The following is a 19906-nucleotide window of genomic DNA, read 5'->3' as shown; positions in this document are numbered from 1 at the left end:
TCTACAAGTCAATATGCTAAGCGTAATTACTGGCAAATGTAAAACATTGGCTTTATCAGTCATGTGACAGTACCAAAACTTATCCTAGTAGAAACCACCTTTCACAGAATGCAGAGTTAAAATGATTCATTTTTTACAAAACTGGTAGCGACAGAAGTACGATGTTGAGATTCAGCACCGTGTTGGTTGCTGCTACTGGGCACATGCATTAGTCGTAAAGCTAACATTAATTTAGAGGCTTTATACCTGCCAACAATTATGCCGACATCGCCGCAAAAAGCCGCAAAACAATGTCACTGAAGCCAAGCATGCATGCTTAGATAGCTGCAGTACCTTTTTTAGTACAGTAAATTGATCAAACATCCTGGCCATTTACAATTAAGAGTGGAAGTACGGATAGATAGATTTTTTTTTTTTTTTTAAAACAACGAGATAGAAACAATTACTTTCATATGTAATAATTGGATTTACGATATTAAGAGGCATGGGAAACATGCACAGATGGGCAAATGTTCTATATCTGTGATTTAAAAAACTCTTTCTTCAGCAACACCAAATCCCTGCATTTTTTAATATTAATTAAGAAGCCTCCTTTTCAAAAAAATGTGTGCCCCAAGGCCAAGGGATTCCTGAAACCCGTCCTTCACATCTGACTTGGGCATTTCAGACGAATAGGCCTCCAAGCCCCCCGAGGTCTGGCTCCTTTTACAAGATGTGCAGAAAACAGGGGCTAATGGGGCTTTGCTGAATGCACGGCTCTGCATGTCTCCTCCTGGGAGGCGGCCGAGCAGATGTGATATGGTAGGGAAGCAGCATTACTGATGGCGTGCAGCCCAAGGAAACTGCCAACCCCGTACACAGAAAGGACACGCCCCTGCAATGTGTTTGCCACCTACATCTACCACCAAAATAGAGGCCAGTTTAATATATCATTACCACAAAAAATGCATATGCAAATAATGTCTGCTGGATTCCAAGAGTCTTTGAAACATTCACTGGCACGCTGAAATATGAGTCAACTCGCCTAGCTTTTAATGGAAAGGGTACAAGGCTGACTAAAATGTGTAACTGACCATGGTCAGGTGCATGACGGGAATATGACTATATGTATCCACTTGTAATAAGTGGGCACCAGACTTAAGCAGTGGCTACAATGATGTTGACTGTGCACGTCAGAAAAACATCCAAGGGTCGCAGTGCACACAAAGCGCCTTGCAGATGCCTGCAGTGTGTAACGCACACGTTTCTCAAGTAACTCAATGCACAGGAGCTCGTGGAACACACAAGCCAAAGATTGTTGTAGGGACCGGATATGATGCCCCTGAGCTCCTCATAGATGCTCTCTGTAATTACATTTACTTTGATAGAGTTTGCACAGCGCTGTGCATGGCAGATATAGCTGTTAATCAATAGGATTCGTTGTTGAGACTCGTGAAGGATGAAAGGCTGATTTAACCCGGGTTAAATGTGAAGACTTGACCTGGTGATTAAACACGGACCTCAACACTGATTAGTTCATTTTAATAAGTTATATTACAGAAGAGCTACAAGTTATCTTGCCAAATGCAAAATTATTTTTCAAAGGCGAGTTCAAAATTAATAAACCTACTGGTCAGTAATGCCAAAAAAAATGGAAAATGCATGTGAAGGGCAAGCTATAAATCAATGCACAACTGCTACAACATAATCCATATTTTACAGGTGTGCTCGTCTTTATGCAGACATACATAGCCATGGCCCTTTTTAAATCGCATATGATATCCTCCCAGTGATGCTCGGCGTAAAAACACTACTCACAGTCGCTTCCACCCCCATGTTTTGGCAGCAGTCGCTTTTCCGTGATCTTCACGATGAGTACTTGAAAGTAACCACTCCACGCACAAAAAATACTCACTCGGCGCGAGAGAAGAGTGGTCGTGGTCAAATGAGGACAAATTTATGCTAATCTTTGATAAACATTCACAAACAAACATTTATTTCGCTTTCGACACGTTGGCCCCGTTTGAAAGCATGGAGGCGAAGCCAGGATGATGTGTGTGTGTGGGGGGAAAGAGGGGGGGGGCCTAACATAAAGATGCAAAGGACAGCTTAGAGGCTGCCACAGAGCATAAATATTCAGAGAGAAGATTATAGGATTCGTGCAGAAATTGCCGCGCTCCTCGTCCACATGACACAGCTCAGCTATCACGCCCAGCTGCCCTGCCTCTCGTGCCTCCCAGCAGCGCTGTCTCAGGATTCGCAGGACGTCTGGTCTCAGAGCAACGGCCGACGCCCCGCAGCGGTGCTCCTCCACTCCAATGGCTGCCAGGCACTTTTCGAGCCCTCCATCTCGGGCCTCGGTGCCTCCGCCTGCCGGCAGTCTCCACGGTTTCATCCGCGGCCCCGTATACGGAGGAAAAAGACACTCAGCAACACGGGAGGGGGCGGAGATGTTCCTAATGCCGTGGTTGAACCCGGGAGGGGCGGGAGAGTACACGAACGGCGGGAGGGGGGCGGGAGAGAACGAGGGGGGCGGGAGAGTACACGAACGGCGGGAGGGGGGCGGGAGAGGACGAGGGAGGCGGGAGAGTACACGAACGGCGGGAGGGGGGCGGGAGAGGACGAGGGAGGCGGGAGAGGGGCAGCTAGGAACAAATAAGGAGACCCGTCCCGAGCAGCAAGGGAGGTGCCGGCAATGCCGGAACAGACTCTGGGGGCGTTCCCGGCGTCGCGTGACGTCGGCAAAAGGCAAAGAATCTCGGGAACGCCCCCGTGTCTGGTCCGGCATTGATGGACAGGCCCCTCGTCCAATGGCTAGGCTCCATTTATGGAGCCAGCCAATGAATGACGAGGGCCGACCCAAAGCCACACTACAGTTCTCATAAGATTTCTCCTGCGCAAAAGCTGCTTGCGCAGCTTTTTGCAGTCGAAACCTAAAAACCTGTGAGGAGTACTTACAAAGACGGTACAGCTCGGAGCGGCATGGTGTGAGGGAACCAACCGGTGTATAGAGCTGCAATGCCCATACAGGAGATGGGAGGAAGGACCATCACACGCTGAACAGTGTGATGGCCAAACAAAACCTTCTCTGAATGAAATCCCCAGCGAGGGAGCTAAGCCCACAAAGGAGGGATATTTAAACAAATGCACCAATAACAGGCCAGCATTTGTAAATGACACACATAAACAATGGCAATTGGTGGGTTTTCCAGAGCCCCTAAAAGAGGATACAACAGGTCGAACATGCTCGACCTAAAAATGAATAATAAAGAATGCTCACAGCTGCTGCCAAGAGAAAGACTGATACCGTGATTGTCTCACAGCTTGCCTTAAAATATGACACAAAGTGAAAAAGCAATTTTATTATATATTTGTAAAGTGCATAATTAAGCAGTGGCTGTTTTGCACTACCAGCTATTAGTACAGTTAAGAAATTAGAATAATAGCCCATCTATGTTAAGGGAGTGGAATTAAAGACATTAACCCCATGTAGGTCCATTTTCGATAAGTTTTACCTAAAGCACAAAGTATGACTGTCCGTTACCTTTAACTTCTGCTTTCTGAGTATGCTACCTGCCTGGAGAAAGTAGTTAGGCTCACTCCCCATTTACCTCTATGGGCGGAAAGGTCTTGTGAAAGAATTAAGGCTTGTTCATACCACCAATGTTAATTGTTCTACTTGTCATTAGTCAGCTTTTTCCCCCAAACCTACCACTCAAGGAGAGGGAAAACTCTAAACTGTTTCGGCTCCGGCTCCTGCTCCTTACTCAGTAGTCAGTAGTCAATAATCTTTATTCGGTGATTAAAAAACACCATAAAAGCACATAAATATACATAACACCTTAAAAACACATATATATACACAAATTAAAACCTGATTACATGTTATATGGATCCCGACTCATGATTATACAAATAAGTTAAACAAGCATTTGCAATGCAATAGGTCTCGCATTTACGTAAGTTTGAGCTGTTGGCATTGTAAATGGCAATGCCTTTTTTTATAATTTGTTTTTTAAAACATAACTAAAAGGAATTGCCATTTACAATGCCAATAGCTTAAACTCTCGTGAATGCAAGACCTATTGCATTGCAAATGCTTGTTAGTTATGCTTTTGCAAGTGCCTGGCAGCTGCACATTGCTATGCAGACGTTATTTCTAAATCTCAAGTCCAAAATGGTCATTTGCTATCTTCCAACTGTAGCATAACAACAAAAAACCTCACTACAGGATTGCTGAGGAGCATACGCATGAATCGTCGTTATAACACTAGTCCATAAAACAAACAAACAAACCGCCAAAAAAACGACCTGCCCACTGACCTGTCAGACAGCCCACGGGACACTGTCAGATTGCCCTACAGGCCAGTTCGACCACGATAAATGTATAATTTATGAACTGTTAATGGTATTGAACTCAGCTCTATACATTTGTTAAACAATAGTGGGTAGAGAGACCACCGCTTTATTTGACCTCTTCTAACTGAGAATACTTCAGAAGGTTCCCCACTACGGAAGTTAGGAGTCCTTGTGGAAAACCCAACCTCCTCCAACGCACAAATCAATGCATCACAATTCCGAATCATTGCACAAGTCAGACCTGCTGAGGATCACACATGGGCAGAAAGTCTGCTCCACCTACAGAATAAAAGTGGGTGAGTGGGGTAATACTGGTGGAAAAGAAGGTCTAACAACAATGCAGGAAGCACATCAATGCAAAAGGACTGCCAAGGAACACACCTGCTGTTCACCCCGAAGGCGGGGAATCTGCTTTGTTACCTCAATTGCTTAAAACAATCACTGCAGAGATTGTTTAGTGTAACCAGAGACACTCAGAACTGAGTCTTGTTTGTCGCTGCAGGAAATAATGACTTCCTGCATTAGAGTGCGGCGGTCGCAGCCTGTGACTGAAAGCACTGTGAATACAACTTTATTTTTTATTTTTTTAAATGTATTACACACAAAATAAAATAGGCTGCACAAAACTGTGCAGACATTTCAAGTTCAATAAAAACAAGTGTTAACGTCCCATTTCAAGAGTTGTGCATTATTTTCAAATTATTTTTATAACTCATTGCTCAGAAGTATGTCATTTCTGATATTTATTGCTTTCCATGTACTAAATTGCTTGGTTTTACTCGCGAGAAAGTGTCACTCTAAGTGTCACACATTTGGCAGCTGAACGTCACTCAAGCACACTGTAACTATGAAAATGTCACACATAAGCGATCCGGAATCTTGGCAGTTATGGGGGAGGTGTAAGTTCAATTTTATCTGACAACAAGAGTGATCATGACTGATTTAAAAACATGTTTTAATATAATTTCAAGTACAATCGGAGATCTGTTGGGAGTCTATAGCAGAAAGTCACAGAAAGCCATTGACTGGAATAACGCTGAAAACGTACACAAACAGGTGTTGTCTGGAATTCGGGTGTGGCTTAGTGGAAGCGAAGGGAGCCAGGACACGGGATAGCGTGCCGATGGAAGGGAGAGGCTGGTTACAACAGAAACTAAGCACTTTATTTCAACTTCTTTATTCATTTTAGTACTTAGCAAGACACCATGGGACTGACGGATAAAAACAGGCCCCAATTATAACAAGCACTGAGGTGTGCCGGGCGTGAAAACAAATTATCGGGCAGGGCAGCGTGGTAACTTACTGTCTATGGGGATATCAATCCGAAAATTGTTGCTGGCTATCTGCGCATGGAATGAATCCTCACTACGGGAAGCGTGCAGCGCCGGCGTGAGTCTTGCAGGTACACTGAGGCTGGGAAGGGCGAAAGTAAAGTAACATTTTAATTTTGCCAGTTGTTTCAGTGGGGTGGAATGACCGATCCGATTTATTGAGAGACGGTATACCGTGTAAAAAACATACGCATCATGGCTGTGCCGGGCCGCCGCGCTGCCCGCGACGACCCGGAAGCGGTTGAGAAGCCGGCCAATGCCAGCGCGGCCCCAACCGGAAGTCCCGCCCCATCGCGCCGAGAGACAGAGCGAGCTGCCCGAGGAGCCACGAAGGCTCCGCATTGAGTCCCGGTCCCGAGATGGGGGACCGGGTGAAGAGCGGCCGGGCGCATGGGGAAGGCGGGGCTCTCATGTCGTGAGAGAGCCCCGCAAAGCGCTACCGCCACCCGGGAGAAGGAGCCGCCGCCCTGCACCGCCAGAACAGGTAAGTTGAGTGAGAGGAGGGGTGAGTGGGGGTGGGGTGTACGCGTGCGTGTGTGTGTGTCTGTTTGAGTGTGTTTGTGCGTGCGTCTGTCTGTGTGCGCGTGTGTATGTTTAAGGGGGGGTGCGTGTGTGTATATGCAGTGTGTGGATGCCTTGGTTTGTGCGCATGCGTGAGTGACGACGTGCGCGCTCACGAGGTACAATCTCCAGCAGGAGACGCTCGTGACAGTTTGCTGTGCTGTCCACATTCCCCGGAATCCCTGGAAAGTGGCGACATAAGTAGTCTCGCTAGACAGCAAAAAGCTTCGCTTTTTGCTTTCGTCTAGGCGAGACCTAAAAAGGTTTTGCATGGTCCATAATCAAGCCAATTCTGTTGTTTTCCTTAATCTTAAAGAGACCTTTAAAAAGTTCACTACACAGAATATGCGGGGGTCATTCGCTCTTTGCAAGAAGAGCAATGCCGTTTTAGCGTGTCTCAGCTTAGCTTGTTTTAAAATACCCACCAAGAAGCTACGCCTAGGTATAGCATAAAAGGGGCACAAAAGTACAAAGTGAAGGGTGTCCTGCGGAGACCTATTGTCGCAGCCGCAGGCACCCTTCTGCTCAACAGATGATGTAAAACCTGGTGGGTCAGCTAGCAAATTAGGTAAAAGATTATGCCTAAAGCGGGACATTAGGAATCTCTCCTGAGCATTGTACATAACACGGAGATACTGTTCCATGCCCTCCGTGGACTTCACGAGGTCATATGCAATTACTGAGCGTTTGGACCCTTCGGCTGTTTCTCTCCGGGTGACTCTCCAATCCAGAAACGCTCTTTTAATTTTAAGTTTGTCTCTGGGTAAGATAGCTGTGGGGTTTGTGAAACGGTCCTTCTGATCTAGATCTTCAAAGATACTTTTCACGTATTTCAGCCATGCTATTTCCAGACCTTTTTCTCTATCCAGACAGTCTCTTAGAATTTGTGTGGTTAACGCTGCCTCGGGATTTGCCCAGATTTTTATCCATGTCAAAACTGGTCTGAGCTTAACTAGGTCTTCAATATATGGCATCCCCAATTCCCTGTGAGCAATTACAGCGGGGGTGCTCCGAGGTATTTTCAACATTGATCGCAAATATTTGTTTTCCTCCCGCTGTAATTGATCAACATTAACAAAACCCCATACTTCGGAGCCATATATACCTTTGGAGCAGCTTATTGAACTGTCCAAATTCATGATTTGTTCAGGGGACCAGCGACCCAATCTACCCCCGTAGCCTACAATGGCCCCATTTGCGGCTATCATTTTACGTCATCGGTCTTCCACCAGAGAATCAAATTTGAGTGACCCGTCACATAGCAGTCCGAGATAGGAAAAAGACTGTACCTTTTCAAGGGTGTGATTCCCTATTCTAAAGCAGAAATGTTTGCATGGTTTTGTGCCGGCCAACATTACATAGGACTTGCTCAAATTCACTGAGAGATCTCATGTATCCATGAATTTGGCGAATCCATCAATTAGGGTCTGTAGGCTCTTCGGGGTGCGGGCCAAAAGGACCGCGTCATCCGCGTACAAAAGCACTGGGATATGACGCGTTCCTACGCTCGGGCAATCTGTTTTCAATGCCACCAGGGCCTGCTCTAAGTTGTTGATATAGAGCGAGAACAAAAAGGGGGCAAGAATACAGCCCTGCCTCACCCCACTGGTGCATGTAAAGGGTTCAGTGTTCTCCCCCTTCGTGTTAAAACGGACCTTGGCTGTAGTGTCCCGGTGGAGTTCTCTCAGAATATTAATTAGGCCCGGATCAATTCCCAAGTTACCCATTAAGGCCCAAAGTTTTCCCTGTTGACATGATCGAAAGTGGCTGCCAAATCCATAAAACCCAGATAAATAGCTTCATTGCTGGCTTTTGTGTACTTGGCAACCAGCAGATAGAGGTTGAGGCACTGATCACTTGTGGACCTCCCTGTCCTGAAGCCATACTGGGTGTCCGAAATGGTCCCATGTTCTTCGGTCCACTCTATGAGGCGATTGAGAATAACCCGTCCCAGCACTTTGGCGGAGACGTCAATTAGTGATATAGGCCGATAGCACTGGGGGTTATCCCTGTCACCCTTTTTAGGTCTCGCCTGTCAATGCGCATGCGCATTGAGCTTGCGAGACTATGGGGGCTTAAACAGACTTTAACCAACTTGCACGATTTCATGGCGATTCCTTGCAGTGCCCGTGAAATTTAACCTCAATGCGCAAGCGCATTGACATTAAAAGCGCGTGCACATGAAAGCGTCACTGCTCCCTCCCACGGCTATCCCCAGCATGCGCTGTGCCTCAGGCATTTCTCCTCCCCTAATTTATTCACTGCCACGGCTTTCGCTTTGACGGGCGCCGGTCCGTCTCTCCCCTCCTGGCCCCCTCTCCCCTTTCTCTAGCACGCTCATACAGTCCACAATAAACAAACGACTTGAAACTGAAATCGCCGCCGGTCCGTCTCTCCCCTCCTGGCCCCCACTCCCCTTTCTTTCTAGCACGCTCATACAGTCCACAAAAATCGCAGCCTAAAGAATTAAAAGAAGACGTGCAAACTCCTTTCTGAAATCCCCGCCTGTCCGTCTCTCCCCTCCTGGCCCCCTCTCCCTTTTCTTTCTAGCACGCTCATACAGTCCACAAAAACAAACGAGTTCAAACTGAAATCCCCGCCGGGCCGTCTCTCCCCTCCTGGCCACCTCTCCGCATACATTGTATACATTCATACTCTAGGCTCGCATCACAACTTCGAGTCACTGTAGGGGTGTATAACTTTCAGTACAAAATACTTGGGCACAAACAGGCACTGCAATACAGCCGTGCTCACATTCAAGAATTAAAAGAAGACGTGCAAACTCCTTTCGGAAATCGCCGCAGGTCCGTCTCTCCCCTCCTGGCCCCCTCTCCCCTTTCTTTCTACACTCAAATATACAGACCAAAGAAATGAAAGAAGACGTGCAAACTCCTTTAATTCCTCTTCAGCCAGCCTCTCTCCCATTGAGCAGCATACATCAGCTCATACCATTTCGCAACACCTTTGTATAAATTTCCCTATTCACACACAAATCAACCAGCATCTCTCTCATTCAACATCATATATTCGATACATTCACATACATCGGCTCAAAACAAAGAAAGAAAACGTCCACATTATTTTAAATCAGAAGCATCCACCCTCTGTCCCATTCAGCAGCATACATCAGCTCATACCACTTCGCCACACCACAAACACAAAACTGAGAGCAACTTCGAGGCACAGGAGGGATGGCTAGCTTTACTTTAAACATACTTGTGTACAAACTTAATAAAAGACACAGACTCACCACCATTCAGCAGGCCTACTATTTCCCACCCTCCCTCTACAGCGCGCTATGGAAATTTGGGGGATTGTATCTCTAGGCTTGCACCTAATAAAAATTTCCGATGTTGCCATCATTGGAATAACGTTACTATAACATTTACAATGCTTGGGGACAATAAATACATGCGAAAATTTACAGTATGTCTTTTGGGTCATAAGGGAGATTGCTTTTTACGAACGAAACAAACACAGAGCCTCTCCCCCATCCACTTCACTAAACACTCCACCCAACCCCCACAACACCCACCAATACGTCTGTACCGCTCGGACCACTCCTCAATTCCATTTACATAAACACACAGGCCCCAGACTCCAAGGCTTTCGTAAACAAAACTACAGGATGCTAGAGTGCTTTAAGCGCCGTCGTCAAGATTCTAATCAGTTGTGAAGTTGCTTTTGGGATATGCTAATTTGAACAGTAGGATGCGAGCCGGTTGTTAGCCCTAGAACCCCAACAACAACAAAAAAAACATCCGACTGAAAGAAAAAAACAAAACACTGGAAACATGACGCTTTTTTTAACAAAACTCCTATAGTTCACATTTTGCACACAGACTTAAAGCTTACAAGTTACGACTTACGTTCTCTTGCGAGACTATAGCGTCTTAAACAGACTTTACCTAACTGGGCGATTACCTTATTCACAACCTTCGGTATCAATCAGGCAAGTTAACTGCAAGCTGTGTCGGAGGTCTGTGGCACAAAGGCCCCTGCTGCTTCACACAACGGCCCGTGTCTCTCCCCCATCGCCGCTCTCCCCGCTCCGCCCCCTGCTGCGGCCATTTCGCATTTCTCCTCCCCCCAGCAATGCCCTCCGTCTTGTTCGTCTTACTGTTTTTGTTTTTTTGGTAACTAAATAATGATATTAATTACTACCAAACGCTCTCATTTTAGAAAATACCACGCACATATTCAAACGTAAATCTCGCCATTTGCATGGAGATGTTTGCTCCAAAGACATAGCCCACTGCGTTATTTTGCAAGGACTGGAACTTGTTACCTGCAATTACAACAAGAACTCCTGCTATAAACAAATTAACCCTCTGTGGTATCTTCTCTAAATTCAGTGATCGCTTCAGGTTATTCACAACCCTCGGTATCAATCAGGCAAGTTAACTGTAAGCTGTGTCTGAGGTCTGTGGCCAGAGGTCAGGCGCGCGCACACATTTTCTCTCCTATATTGCACGCATTAACCTCCTGAGTTATCCTGTCTGGTGATTTATGAATTCCTACATACGATTAATTCATTCTGAGGCTGTTTCACATATTTTTTTTATTCACGTTATAACCGTGCTGAGACTTAAGAAATTAGAAATTTTCAGGTAAACCATATCCCATTTTAGATGCATCGCCAACCTTGCATTTATAAAATTATTTGCCCTACAGCGGGCTGAGTCTTCTGTTCAGTTGTTGTTTCCTGTCATGTCCTCTTCAAATCGCTTTTGTTCTTGCCCAAGATTGATTAAGCCAGGCACAGATTTTACCGATTTTGTAATTTTAACGCGTTCTTGCCCTCCATTTGGCAGCAGTTATCCAAGAATCACATTTTTACGAGCTGCTGATTATCTTCACTTTTATTGTAAATATTTTAATGCTACTGGATTTGTGTTGGTGTTGCGTCTCTCCCCTCTCTCTACACCCCTCTCTCTACACCCCTATTGCCATTATAAATTACAATAACTTTTTATTTAAGTATTAATTATAAAAAAATAAAGGCCATTGTTATTTGTAATATGAATACATACAAGTCACGTAAATAAAACATATTGCATTACAAATGCTATAGGTGTCACATTTGCAAAAGTTATAACTATTGGCATTGTAAATGACAAAGCTATCAATTTAGCTATTTTAAAAACCAACACATAAATAAAATATGTGTCATTTACAAGACCAATAGCTCCAACTTTTCTAATGCGAGACCTATTGCATTTCCAATGCTTGTTAAAAATAGGGACAATTATTGCTGTGGACCAAGAGCGGGGTAAACCACACCCAATGGCCGCATTTAAAACTCTAGTGAGAATTGGGGCCCATAGATCTATATTGCTCAGGTACAGGTCTGGGGGAGTGCCATCGGGTCCTGGGGCTTTGTTTCTTGTCAAACCCTCAATACCTACAGTAATTTCATTTAGTGAGACTTCTACTCCTTGGGCCTGTCGGCATACCCATCCCCCCTCCGATACAGGTTCCTGGCTGTGATTATACAAGCCCTCAAAATGTGTGATCCAATGTTCTAGGAGGATGTTTGCAGTAACCTCAGGGGCATTGGTATCTTGAAAGCATGGTTTATTAATGATTCTCCACAATTCTGCCATGTCCCTCCTATCTGCGGCCTCCCTTAGATCTGCCCAGGCATCTGCTTGGAGTGATAATTTCCTCTTTTTTACTGCCTTCATGTATGCCTGTCTGCACTGAGCCACTCTTTGCTTATCCCTGGGGGTATTTTTTAGACTAGTTTTCAACTCCCTCAGGGTGTGCGAGCATTCCCTGTCAAACCATCTTGGGCGAGTAGTATTAATCCTAGGGGAACTTGTCTTTAGAAGCCCTTCAATCAAATTGGTTATTAACCCAAATGCCTTAATTACCTGTGGGCCCTCAACCACAGGGTCTAAGCATACACCGATGGGTTCTTTCCCGGAGACGATTAGTGAATTAGAAAAGGCCTCGCCATCAATTTTAGACCACCTCAACCGTCTTCCCTGGTCCGTTACCCTAAGAGGGGTCCCTGCTGTTGACCTTCTCTTAGGTCGATCCAAGCACATAAGTTCTAAAGTCAGAGGGTTATGCTCGCTGAATGGACTCCACTCGATCCCCACTGACCTGATCCAGTTTTTAGATAACCTGGATGCTAATATATAGTCAATGTAAGACGAGCACCCTCTCCCTTTGAAGGTTGGGACCAAAGTTCCCTCCTTCTCCAGGCTAATCATGTCACAAGTATGATTCAGGGCGTGTGTTTTTAGTAATCTACCAAAGACCGTTCCCTCTGCGGTGTGTTCAAAGTGGGGGCCTTTCTCAACAGGACAACTTGACCGGTCTGCATTCAGGGGAGATAACATTGGACATAGATGACAGTTAAAATCACCCATAACAAGAACAATGGGTTCTAGAGCACTTTTCCTTTTATCTAGTTCCTGGGTAAGTCTATGATCTAATTCTTGGGGTGTCGGGTTGTTAGCTCCAAGAGCTCCTTCATAAACATTAAACAGAATCAGCCTTGTCCCACTGCCCATGAACCCCAGTGCCTGAAGATTATTTGAAATCCAGGATGGGCTAGTCCATGTTCCTTGCAGATTTAAGTCCACATATACAGACAATCCTCCCATTGCTCTTCCTGATCTCGATCTCTGAGCAGGCACAAAAAAAACATTTATACCCATTCATGTGAAAGGGGCTGTTGTCCACCACCCAAGTCTCTTGTAAACTAATTATTTGGAACTTATTTATGTACTGCCGCCATTCAGTGTTGTCAAATTTACTTGCTAGGCCAGCAATGTTCCAAGATATTATCTTTAGACCCCTTTCTGATGGTTGGTCGCAGACTAGCCCCTGAACACTTGTATTTTCAATGTCCCGTCCCTCATTTACCCCTCCGGGCATTACATGAGCCCCTTGGCACTGTAGTGCAAGCGGGGACGAGGCATACCTTAATTCCCCCTCACCGTTGGTGATTCCAACTACAGGCCCACTCTCGAATTCCAACATACACACGTTTGTCCCCGCTGCCACCTCCTATCATGTGGGCCTCATCTATAGGGAAAAGATTTGCTGGGACCACCTTGTGCGACACCCTCCACTCAGCTCCTCGCAATCCATGCAGGTGCGTATTCCCAACTCCTCTTTTTACTGCCTTCTCCAATTTTGAGGGGGGTCTTGGCAGTCAATCATTTTCATCTAGGGACATGAGAGGGCTAAATCTATTGGACCAATTAGTTAATTCCCAATCTTTCACCACAGGTCCACACGGGATGTAATGTCGGGCCTTGTGCATGTTTAGAACTTCCCTGGATTTCCCCAAGCCTTGGCCCGCGTCATAGGGGACGATTGGTCTCAGGTAAAAGTAACCTAGTGGCAGTGAACTTATAATGCTTGCCTGGCTCTCCATCCCACAGGACAAGATGTGGTGCACTACACTTGCATCCCTAAAATGTACTACAATGCAATTCCCCATTATATCTTTTCTCCTAGTACCGATCCAACCCACCCTTCTGACATGGATAATTTCCCCATTTTTATTTTTACCTGGAAGGGGCCTATTCTGGCTCAGCCAATATAGGGTCTTGTTTTTTAGTTCGGTGTGTGACTCACTCTGCTCTTTCTTCAGAGCTGGCACCCCTGCCAGTTCTACTACATAGGGGCACGCTTCAGGTGGTAAATTTATAATTGGTAGTGTTACATCAGTTAAGGTATTAGCAACTCGCCTAATCTGATTTGCGCCCGCTACTTTAGATTTGGATGGGTGGTTATTCGATCGTTCGATTAATGGCCCGGGGGATCCCACCCCTGTTTGTGGCACCCTTTCTCCAGAGTCCATACCCCTGTCTATTAGCCGAGAAGTGCCTGGTAGACTAGGGGGCTGAGTAACCATGGGTGGAAAGTTCGAAATCCTACTTGGTTGTATTACCGACTGTTGGTCTTGACGAATGTCAGTAATGATCAGGTTATTCGTGGTGCCATTGTCCGTGGATGAGCCCAGCACCCGACCCCTATTCTTTAATTCATTTAGAATTTTGTCCGGTCTGCTGGCTAATGGCTTCATCTGGCTGACAATAAAAGTTTCTATGTGATCTTGCAAATCTAAGACAGTTTGAGCCAACCAGCTCGGTGAAGATATAGACTGGGGGACGTATTCAACCCTGGTTTCTAATGGCAAATTCCTTGGTGAAAATGGGAGGGGGGTGCTTTTAATTTTTTTGCTTCTAACTTTCTTGAGGCAGGTTAATCGTTTCCTACTAGTTGATACTTTTTTTTAATTTTCCATTGTGGGGTCCACCCTGTCTTCACCAGGATCCCTCTGTGCACAGGTGATGTCTTGATCCGGTGACTCAGCGACAGTGATTGGAGAAATTACCATAACCTCATCCCCTGAGTCTAGATGTCTAGTGGGAGCATCAAGTATTGGTGTAAGTGACAGGCGTCTTTCGGTGGGCTCTATTTCACTTGATACTGCCCCTAAAGCTTTCCTCAACATACGGTCAACTGTGGTAGGCTGAATTGATAAAAAGGGGGGGGGGGAATACTTTTGTCATGTAATACCACTCGGGGGATGGAGGGGGAGTTCACCTTCGCCTTGTTTGAGCGAGTTTTTACTTTACTGGCCATGCTGGCAAAAGGGTACAACCTGAAAGAAATGGGATACAGACTAGACAGAATACCCCCTGGGTGTACTTAATTTTACAAGATCTTAAACTCGCTCAAATTAACGTTCCTCCCCCCTAACAGGGAGCAACTCAGCTTAATAAATGAAACAATCCCTCCAACCCCCCCCACCAATCCCTCTCAAACAACTTGCATGTTATAGGGTCCAATGCTAGTATACAGTCAGTCTCTCCTCAGATCTTCTTCCATTCTTCCCTCTCGGTCACCGTTAGTCCCCTTGCTCCCGTGCCAAATGTCAGAGCCACGGGAGGGGGCCCAGCCCGGCCACGTCTGGCCCCAGACGGCCACAGACTATCCCGGCCTTGTCCCGGGCTTCTCCCGGCACGTCCCGCGGAGCAGGAGGCGTTCCTTGCTCTTAATGCGCCTCCGGGCGCGTCGGTGGCGTCACTGCTGCTGCGCCGGACCCGGGGCTGCTGGGAGTTGTGGGTTACCCGCTGCTAGTGGGTCCGGCGTGATCACCCTGTAGCCGTTTCCCTCACGGCTCGAAGCAGAAGGAGGAAATGCCGTTTCCCTCACGGCGGGAGAAGGAGAAGCAGGTAAGTGGAGCCATTCCCCTCACGGCGCGGTAAAGATCACCTGCTGTGGCCCCCGAGCGCGTTCAGCACTCCCTGCTCTTAATGCGCCTCCGGGCACGTCGGTGGCGTCACTGCTGCTGCGATGGACCCGGGGCTGCTGGGAGTTGTGGTTTGCCCGCTGCTAGTGGGTCCGGCGTGATCACCCTGTAGCTGTTTCCCTCACAGCTCGAAGCAGAAGGAGGAAGGAGGTAGGAGGAAATTACGTTGTCCTCACGGCGGGAGAAGGAGGTAGGTGGAGCTGTTCCCCTCACGGCGCGGTAAAGATCACCTGCTGTGGCCCCTGCTCCTTACTCAAGCCATGCAGTGACTCTTTCAGCCCTTCCACTCCACTTCATAGAAGACAATTACTCTGAACAATTATGATCAGGTGAAGTAATTCTCCTCTTGTTTTTTTGCCGCCGTTATCCTCCATCAATAGCAGGACACGAGTGATGCATCTTGTACCAACACCAATGCATCACCAGGCGACCATCTTTACGGTGCACGCTGAGTACGAGGTTAACAAAATTACCCTTAACTATTTGTATTGCATCACTCACCCAATTCTGCGTCAACTTGTTATTCTCTAGTAGGTGTAAAAATCAGCAGTCATTTTTACACCTCACCTTGAAACTTTACATTCAGCAGAAACTGTTATTGTCTTGCCCTGCATTGTTTTCCAGGTACAAGGGTCAGATTCCATTTTTTCTACAAATTTCCCCACTAAGAGTCATGGCCATTTTTCACACACTCCCTATTTCAGAGTAATCAGCAGCATCTAAGAGAGGAAAATCTGCATACTTTGTCACCTCCTAGTCTACTCATCCCTGGTTCCAACTCTCTTGGAAACAACATTACATAACTATTTAAAACAGGTCACGTAGGCTTCTCTAAGCAACTAATTGACAGCAAGAGGCGATCATCTTAGATGGGCAAAAAAGTGACCAAATGCTATAAAACACAGCCAAGTTGCTGGTTGTAAATTTCCATTTAGATGCACCTGTAATAAATGTTAAACTTGTTTTAACCAAAAAGTAGGCAATGCAGGCAAAGTACCTACTCTCAAGTTTAACATATTATTCATTTCAGGATAGCATTAAAACATTTATGTTTTAATTTGAGATGAGTTGTTTGTTTTACAGTATTTGTGCACCTTTAGGATTTTATTGCTATGAAAATAACGAATAATGATAGTAAATATTGCTTGGACGATTTGACAGGGTGCTTCCGCTCATTTCTCATTTGACACAGCCACTTTAACGATGCGGTCTATAAGTACAAAGTACTCAAAAGAGTAATGCGCTACGCACAAAGAAAGCTATGCAAGTTCTCAGTTTGAAACTGAGACCTTTTCACTAACCAATGCTACTATTACCCATTAACTACTTTTAGCATGAAGAAATTGCAAGAGAAGGTGATTCTTAAGGTGTCAAATGAGGTCTACCAGAAAGAGACGAGTGGCTTCAGGCCATCACCAGTGCAGTTTAGTGTTAGGAAATGCAATAAAGGTCCCCATAATATTCATATAAAAGGTCTCCAGAGGCTTTGAAGAAAAATGTATTCTGATTCTTTCAATAATTACAGATGAAATTCCAATCTACCAAGTCATGCTTGGATGCCATAAGACATATTGTTCTACTAGCAACTCAGTCAACAGCTCAGTAAATAATTGGTCAATAAAGCGACCTACCAATTAATTATCGTCAACAATAGTTAATAAAATAGGTTTCGTGCTCAAATAAAATAAATCCCATACGAGGCAATAAATGAGCGCATCTAACAATCAAATATCGATAGGTATCGTAATAGCCAAAATAAGACTAAGAATACATATTCGGAAACGCTAAATAAATCATTTATGTCAAGTAGTGATCAGTGTGTGTTGGACAGGGAGCTGTTTCTCCTAACTCAGAAGATGGATTACTCAGCGTGAGCGTGTACAAACAGGTTGTATACTTTGACATATTTTCTTTGCCCTGAGGGATGGAAATTAGAAAAATGTTTATCCTGAACCGCCTAGAGGCAGAGGTAACTAGTGAAAACATGAAAGAACAGGCATTAATGCAGGCTCTCTCTTTAATTTTCGGAGTTAGAAAAACACCTTGAATACCTTGGTAACATTTCTGCAAAAAACTCACACCATGCTGCAGCACGCTACACATTCCAAACAGCACCGCTTCAAACAACGTATGCAAGGTAAAGGAAACCGGAAGCAACAGAGAATATTCAAGTGTTCAGCTAAATCCTAGGAAGTTAACATCTTACCAACATAGTTTCTCTGCAAATTAATATATATTTGGGTTAAAAAGTCTAGCCTATGGACAGGAGCACTTCGTTGGATAGCGCTGATGATGCGAAGGAGAAACACAGGCGAGAGACTGGTGAAATCAGGTAACTAAGAACTTAACAGAGGAAGTATGTGAGGGTAGATGCTTTAAGAATCTGGATGATGACGGACAGGCTTCAATAGTTAGATCTGTCAATGAGAAATAGTGGAGCAAAGTTTTGGGAAGGTCACATAGCAATTTGGGTGTTCCAGTACTGATATATTGGGGGAGATTCAAAGAGATGAGGGTAATAATACGGATGAGTTTTCATTTGTCAGCTTCGCTAACGGATCTTACCACCAATTCTCTACCAGCAGGTGAAGTTGTTTGGCTCGCTCCCGGGGTCTCCTCCAAGTCACGGGTTGAGCCTTACGTCGCCTATTCGCTTTCTCGCGCGCACACACGGAACGGGTGCTGCAATGGCGGAGCCAAAGGGGGAAGCGGAACCACTACGGCCACAACCCAACGAGCAGGAGAGGGCGGGGACGCGCTAAGTGGGAGAACAGGGACGCGCAGCACGCTCAGGGGCAGCACAAGCGGAGATATGGGAGGGGCAGCACAGGCAAGCGACAGAGACGATCCCGTGTACGCGCACAGTAGACAGCGGCAGGAGGCGCACGCGCAGAGAAGGCGTCTACCTACATGTGTAAAGATTGAAAAGGGACTATTTTGCCTCACAGCCTAGCAGTACATTTCAAGATGGCGGTCGTGGCGTCATCGCGCCTACTTGTGTTGTGGGCGTGATGAGATGTACGCCACTTTTACTGGATTTCCTACTCTAGGTAGTACAGTGGGTGTACAGAATGTAGACCAGCGGTAGAGCTCTTTATTTTTGCGACGTGCGCTTCACCGGATCGATTCGGTAAAGCCAATCTTGTCCTTTCCAGACGCTGTTTCAGCCAGTGGACGCGTGCACGTCGCTTTGGATAGCCGTTCTGCCAGAATATTATCAGACACGATTGGTATTTCCACATCAAGGTTGGTAACAGTGTGAAAATAAGGACAATGTAATTCTTTCCCTTTTGATAGTTCTACACAAAGTGGCAAATACAAGGAGAAATTGTAATTTCTGCTCACTCATGTTTCTTACGCAGTGTACATTCCCGTTCTGGATTATTGTTAGGGCATGTTTTCTAATAGAAGGAAGTTTTTGGGAGCTATTGGATGCGACTGCCTCTTAGACTATCCGCCAGATAAACTGCTGGTTTTCCATTGTTTCCTACCTTCGGACTCGCGGCTGGGCCTCCAGTTTCCCGTTCAGCGGCCGGGCTTGGCTCCGCCCCCCCCTTTGCTGCAAACGACCGTCCGGGCTTGGCTCCGCCGGTCGGACGGTAGAGACTGCAATCCCCAGGATCCCACGGGGGAAATTGGTCACGCGACTAGCCAGCGCGCCAGGAGGCGCATATAAAAGTAAAGTAAAGTCCACATTTGTAAAGCGCACAATCACCCGTAAGGGTCTCTAGGCGCTGGGGGCCGTCGGGAAGATTAAGCAAGCTATTGCCCAGAGTCACATGGTGCTGGGCTAACCTGCCGCCGGAGCCGGGGATCGTACCGTGGTCCCCAGATTCCAGCGTCAGTCGCCCTGGCCGCGGCGCCACACCTCTTCCACATATAACAGCGGCAGGGGCTGAGTTCCCCGTTTTCCATTGTTTCCTACCTTCGGACTCGCGGCTGTGCCTCCAGTTTCCCATTCAGCGGCCGGGCTTGGCTCCGCCCCCCCTTTGCTGCAAACGACCGGCAGGGCTTGGTTCCACCGGTCGGACGGTAGAGACTGCAATCCCCAGGATCCCACGGGGGAAATTGGTCACGCGACTAGCCAGCGCGCCAGGAGGCGCATATAACAGCGGCAGGGGCTGAGTTCCCCCTTTTCCATTGTTTCCTACCTTCGGACTCGCGGCTGTGCCTCCAGTTTCCCGTTCAGTGGCCGGGCTTGGCTCCGCCCCCCCCCGTTTGCTGCAAACGGCCGGGCTTGGTTCCGCCGGTCGGACGGTAGAGACTGCAATCCCCAGGATCCCACAGGGGAAATTGGTCACACGACTAGCCAGCGCGCCAGGAGGCGCATATAACAACGTCAGAGCCTTCGTCCCGCGAGGACGCGCGCCGGACTAAGCCCGGACAAAGGGCG

General features: G+C 46.5%; 1 protein-coding gene across 2 annotated transcripts in view; it reads right to left on the bottom strand.

The window, feature by feature from the left end:
* Positions 1 to 19131, bottom strand: part of PAK2 (p21 (RAC1) activated kinase 2) — a 728762-nt gene extending 709631 nt beyond the window's left edge. The window contains exon 1 of one of the 2 annotated variants that reach the window (XM_078665775.1): positions 19005 to 19131. The gene's annotated coding sequence lies outside the window, so the exon portion shown is untranslated. Of the gene's footprint in view, positions 1 to 18078; positions 18426 to 19004 lie in introns of those variants that run through there. The other variant, XM_078665774.1, reaches the window with a different exon arrangement.
* Between the last annotated feature and the right edge of the window lie 775 nt (positions 19132 to 19906).

This window comes from Lissotriton helveticus, chromosome 11 (assembly GCF_964261635.1).
Source record: "Lissotriton helveticus chromosome 11, aLisHel1.1, whole genome shotgun sequence".
Lineage (NCBI taxonomy): Eukaryota > Metazoa > Chordata > Amphibia > Caudata > Salamandridae > Lissotriton > Lissotriton helveticus.
Note: the sequence above shows the minus strand (reverse complement) of the source record. Positions and strands in the feature narration are given on the sequence as shown.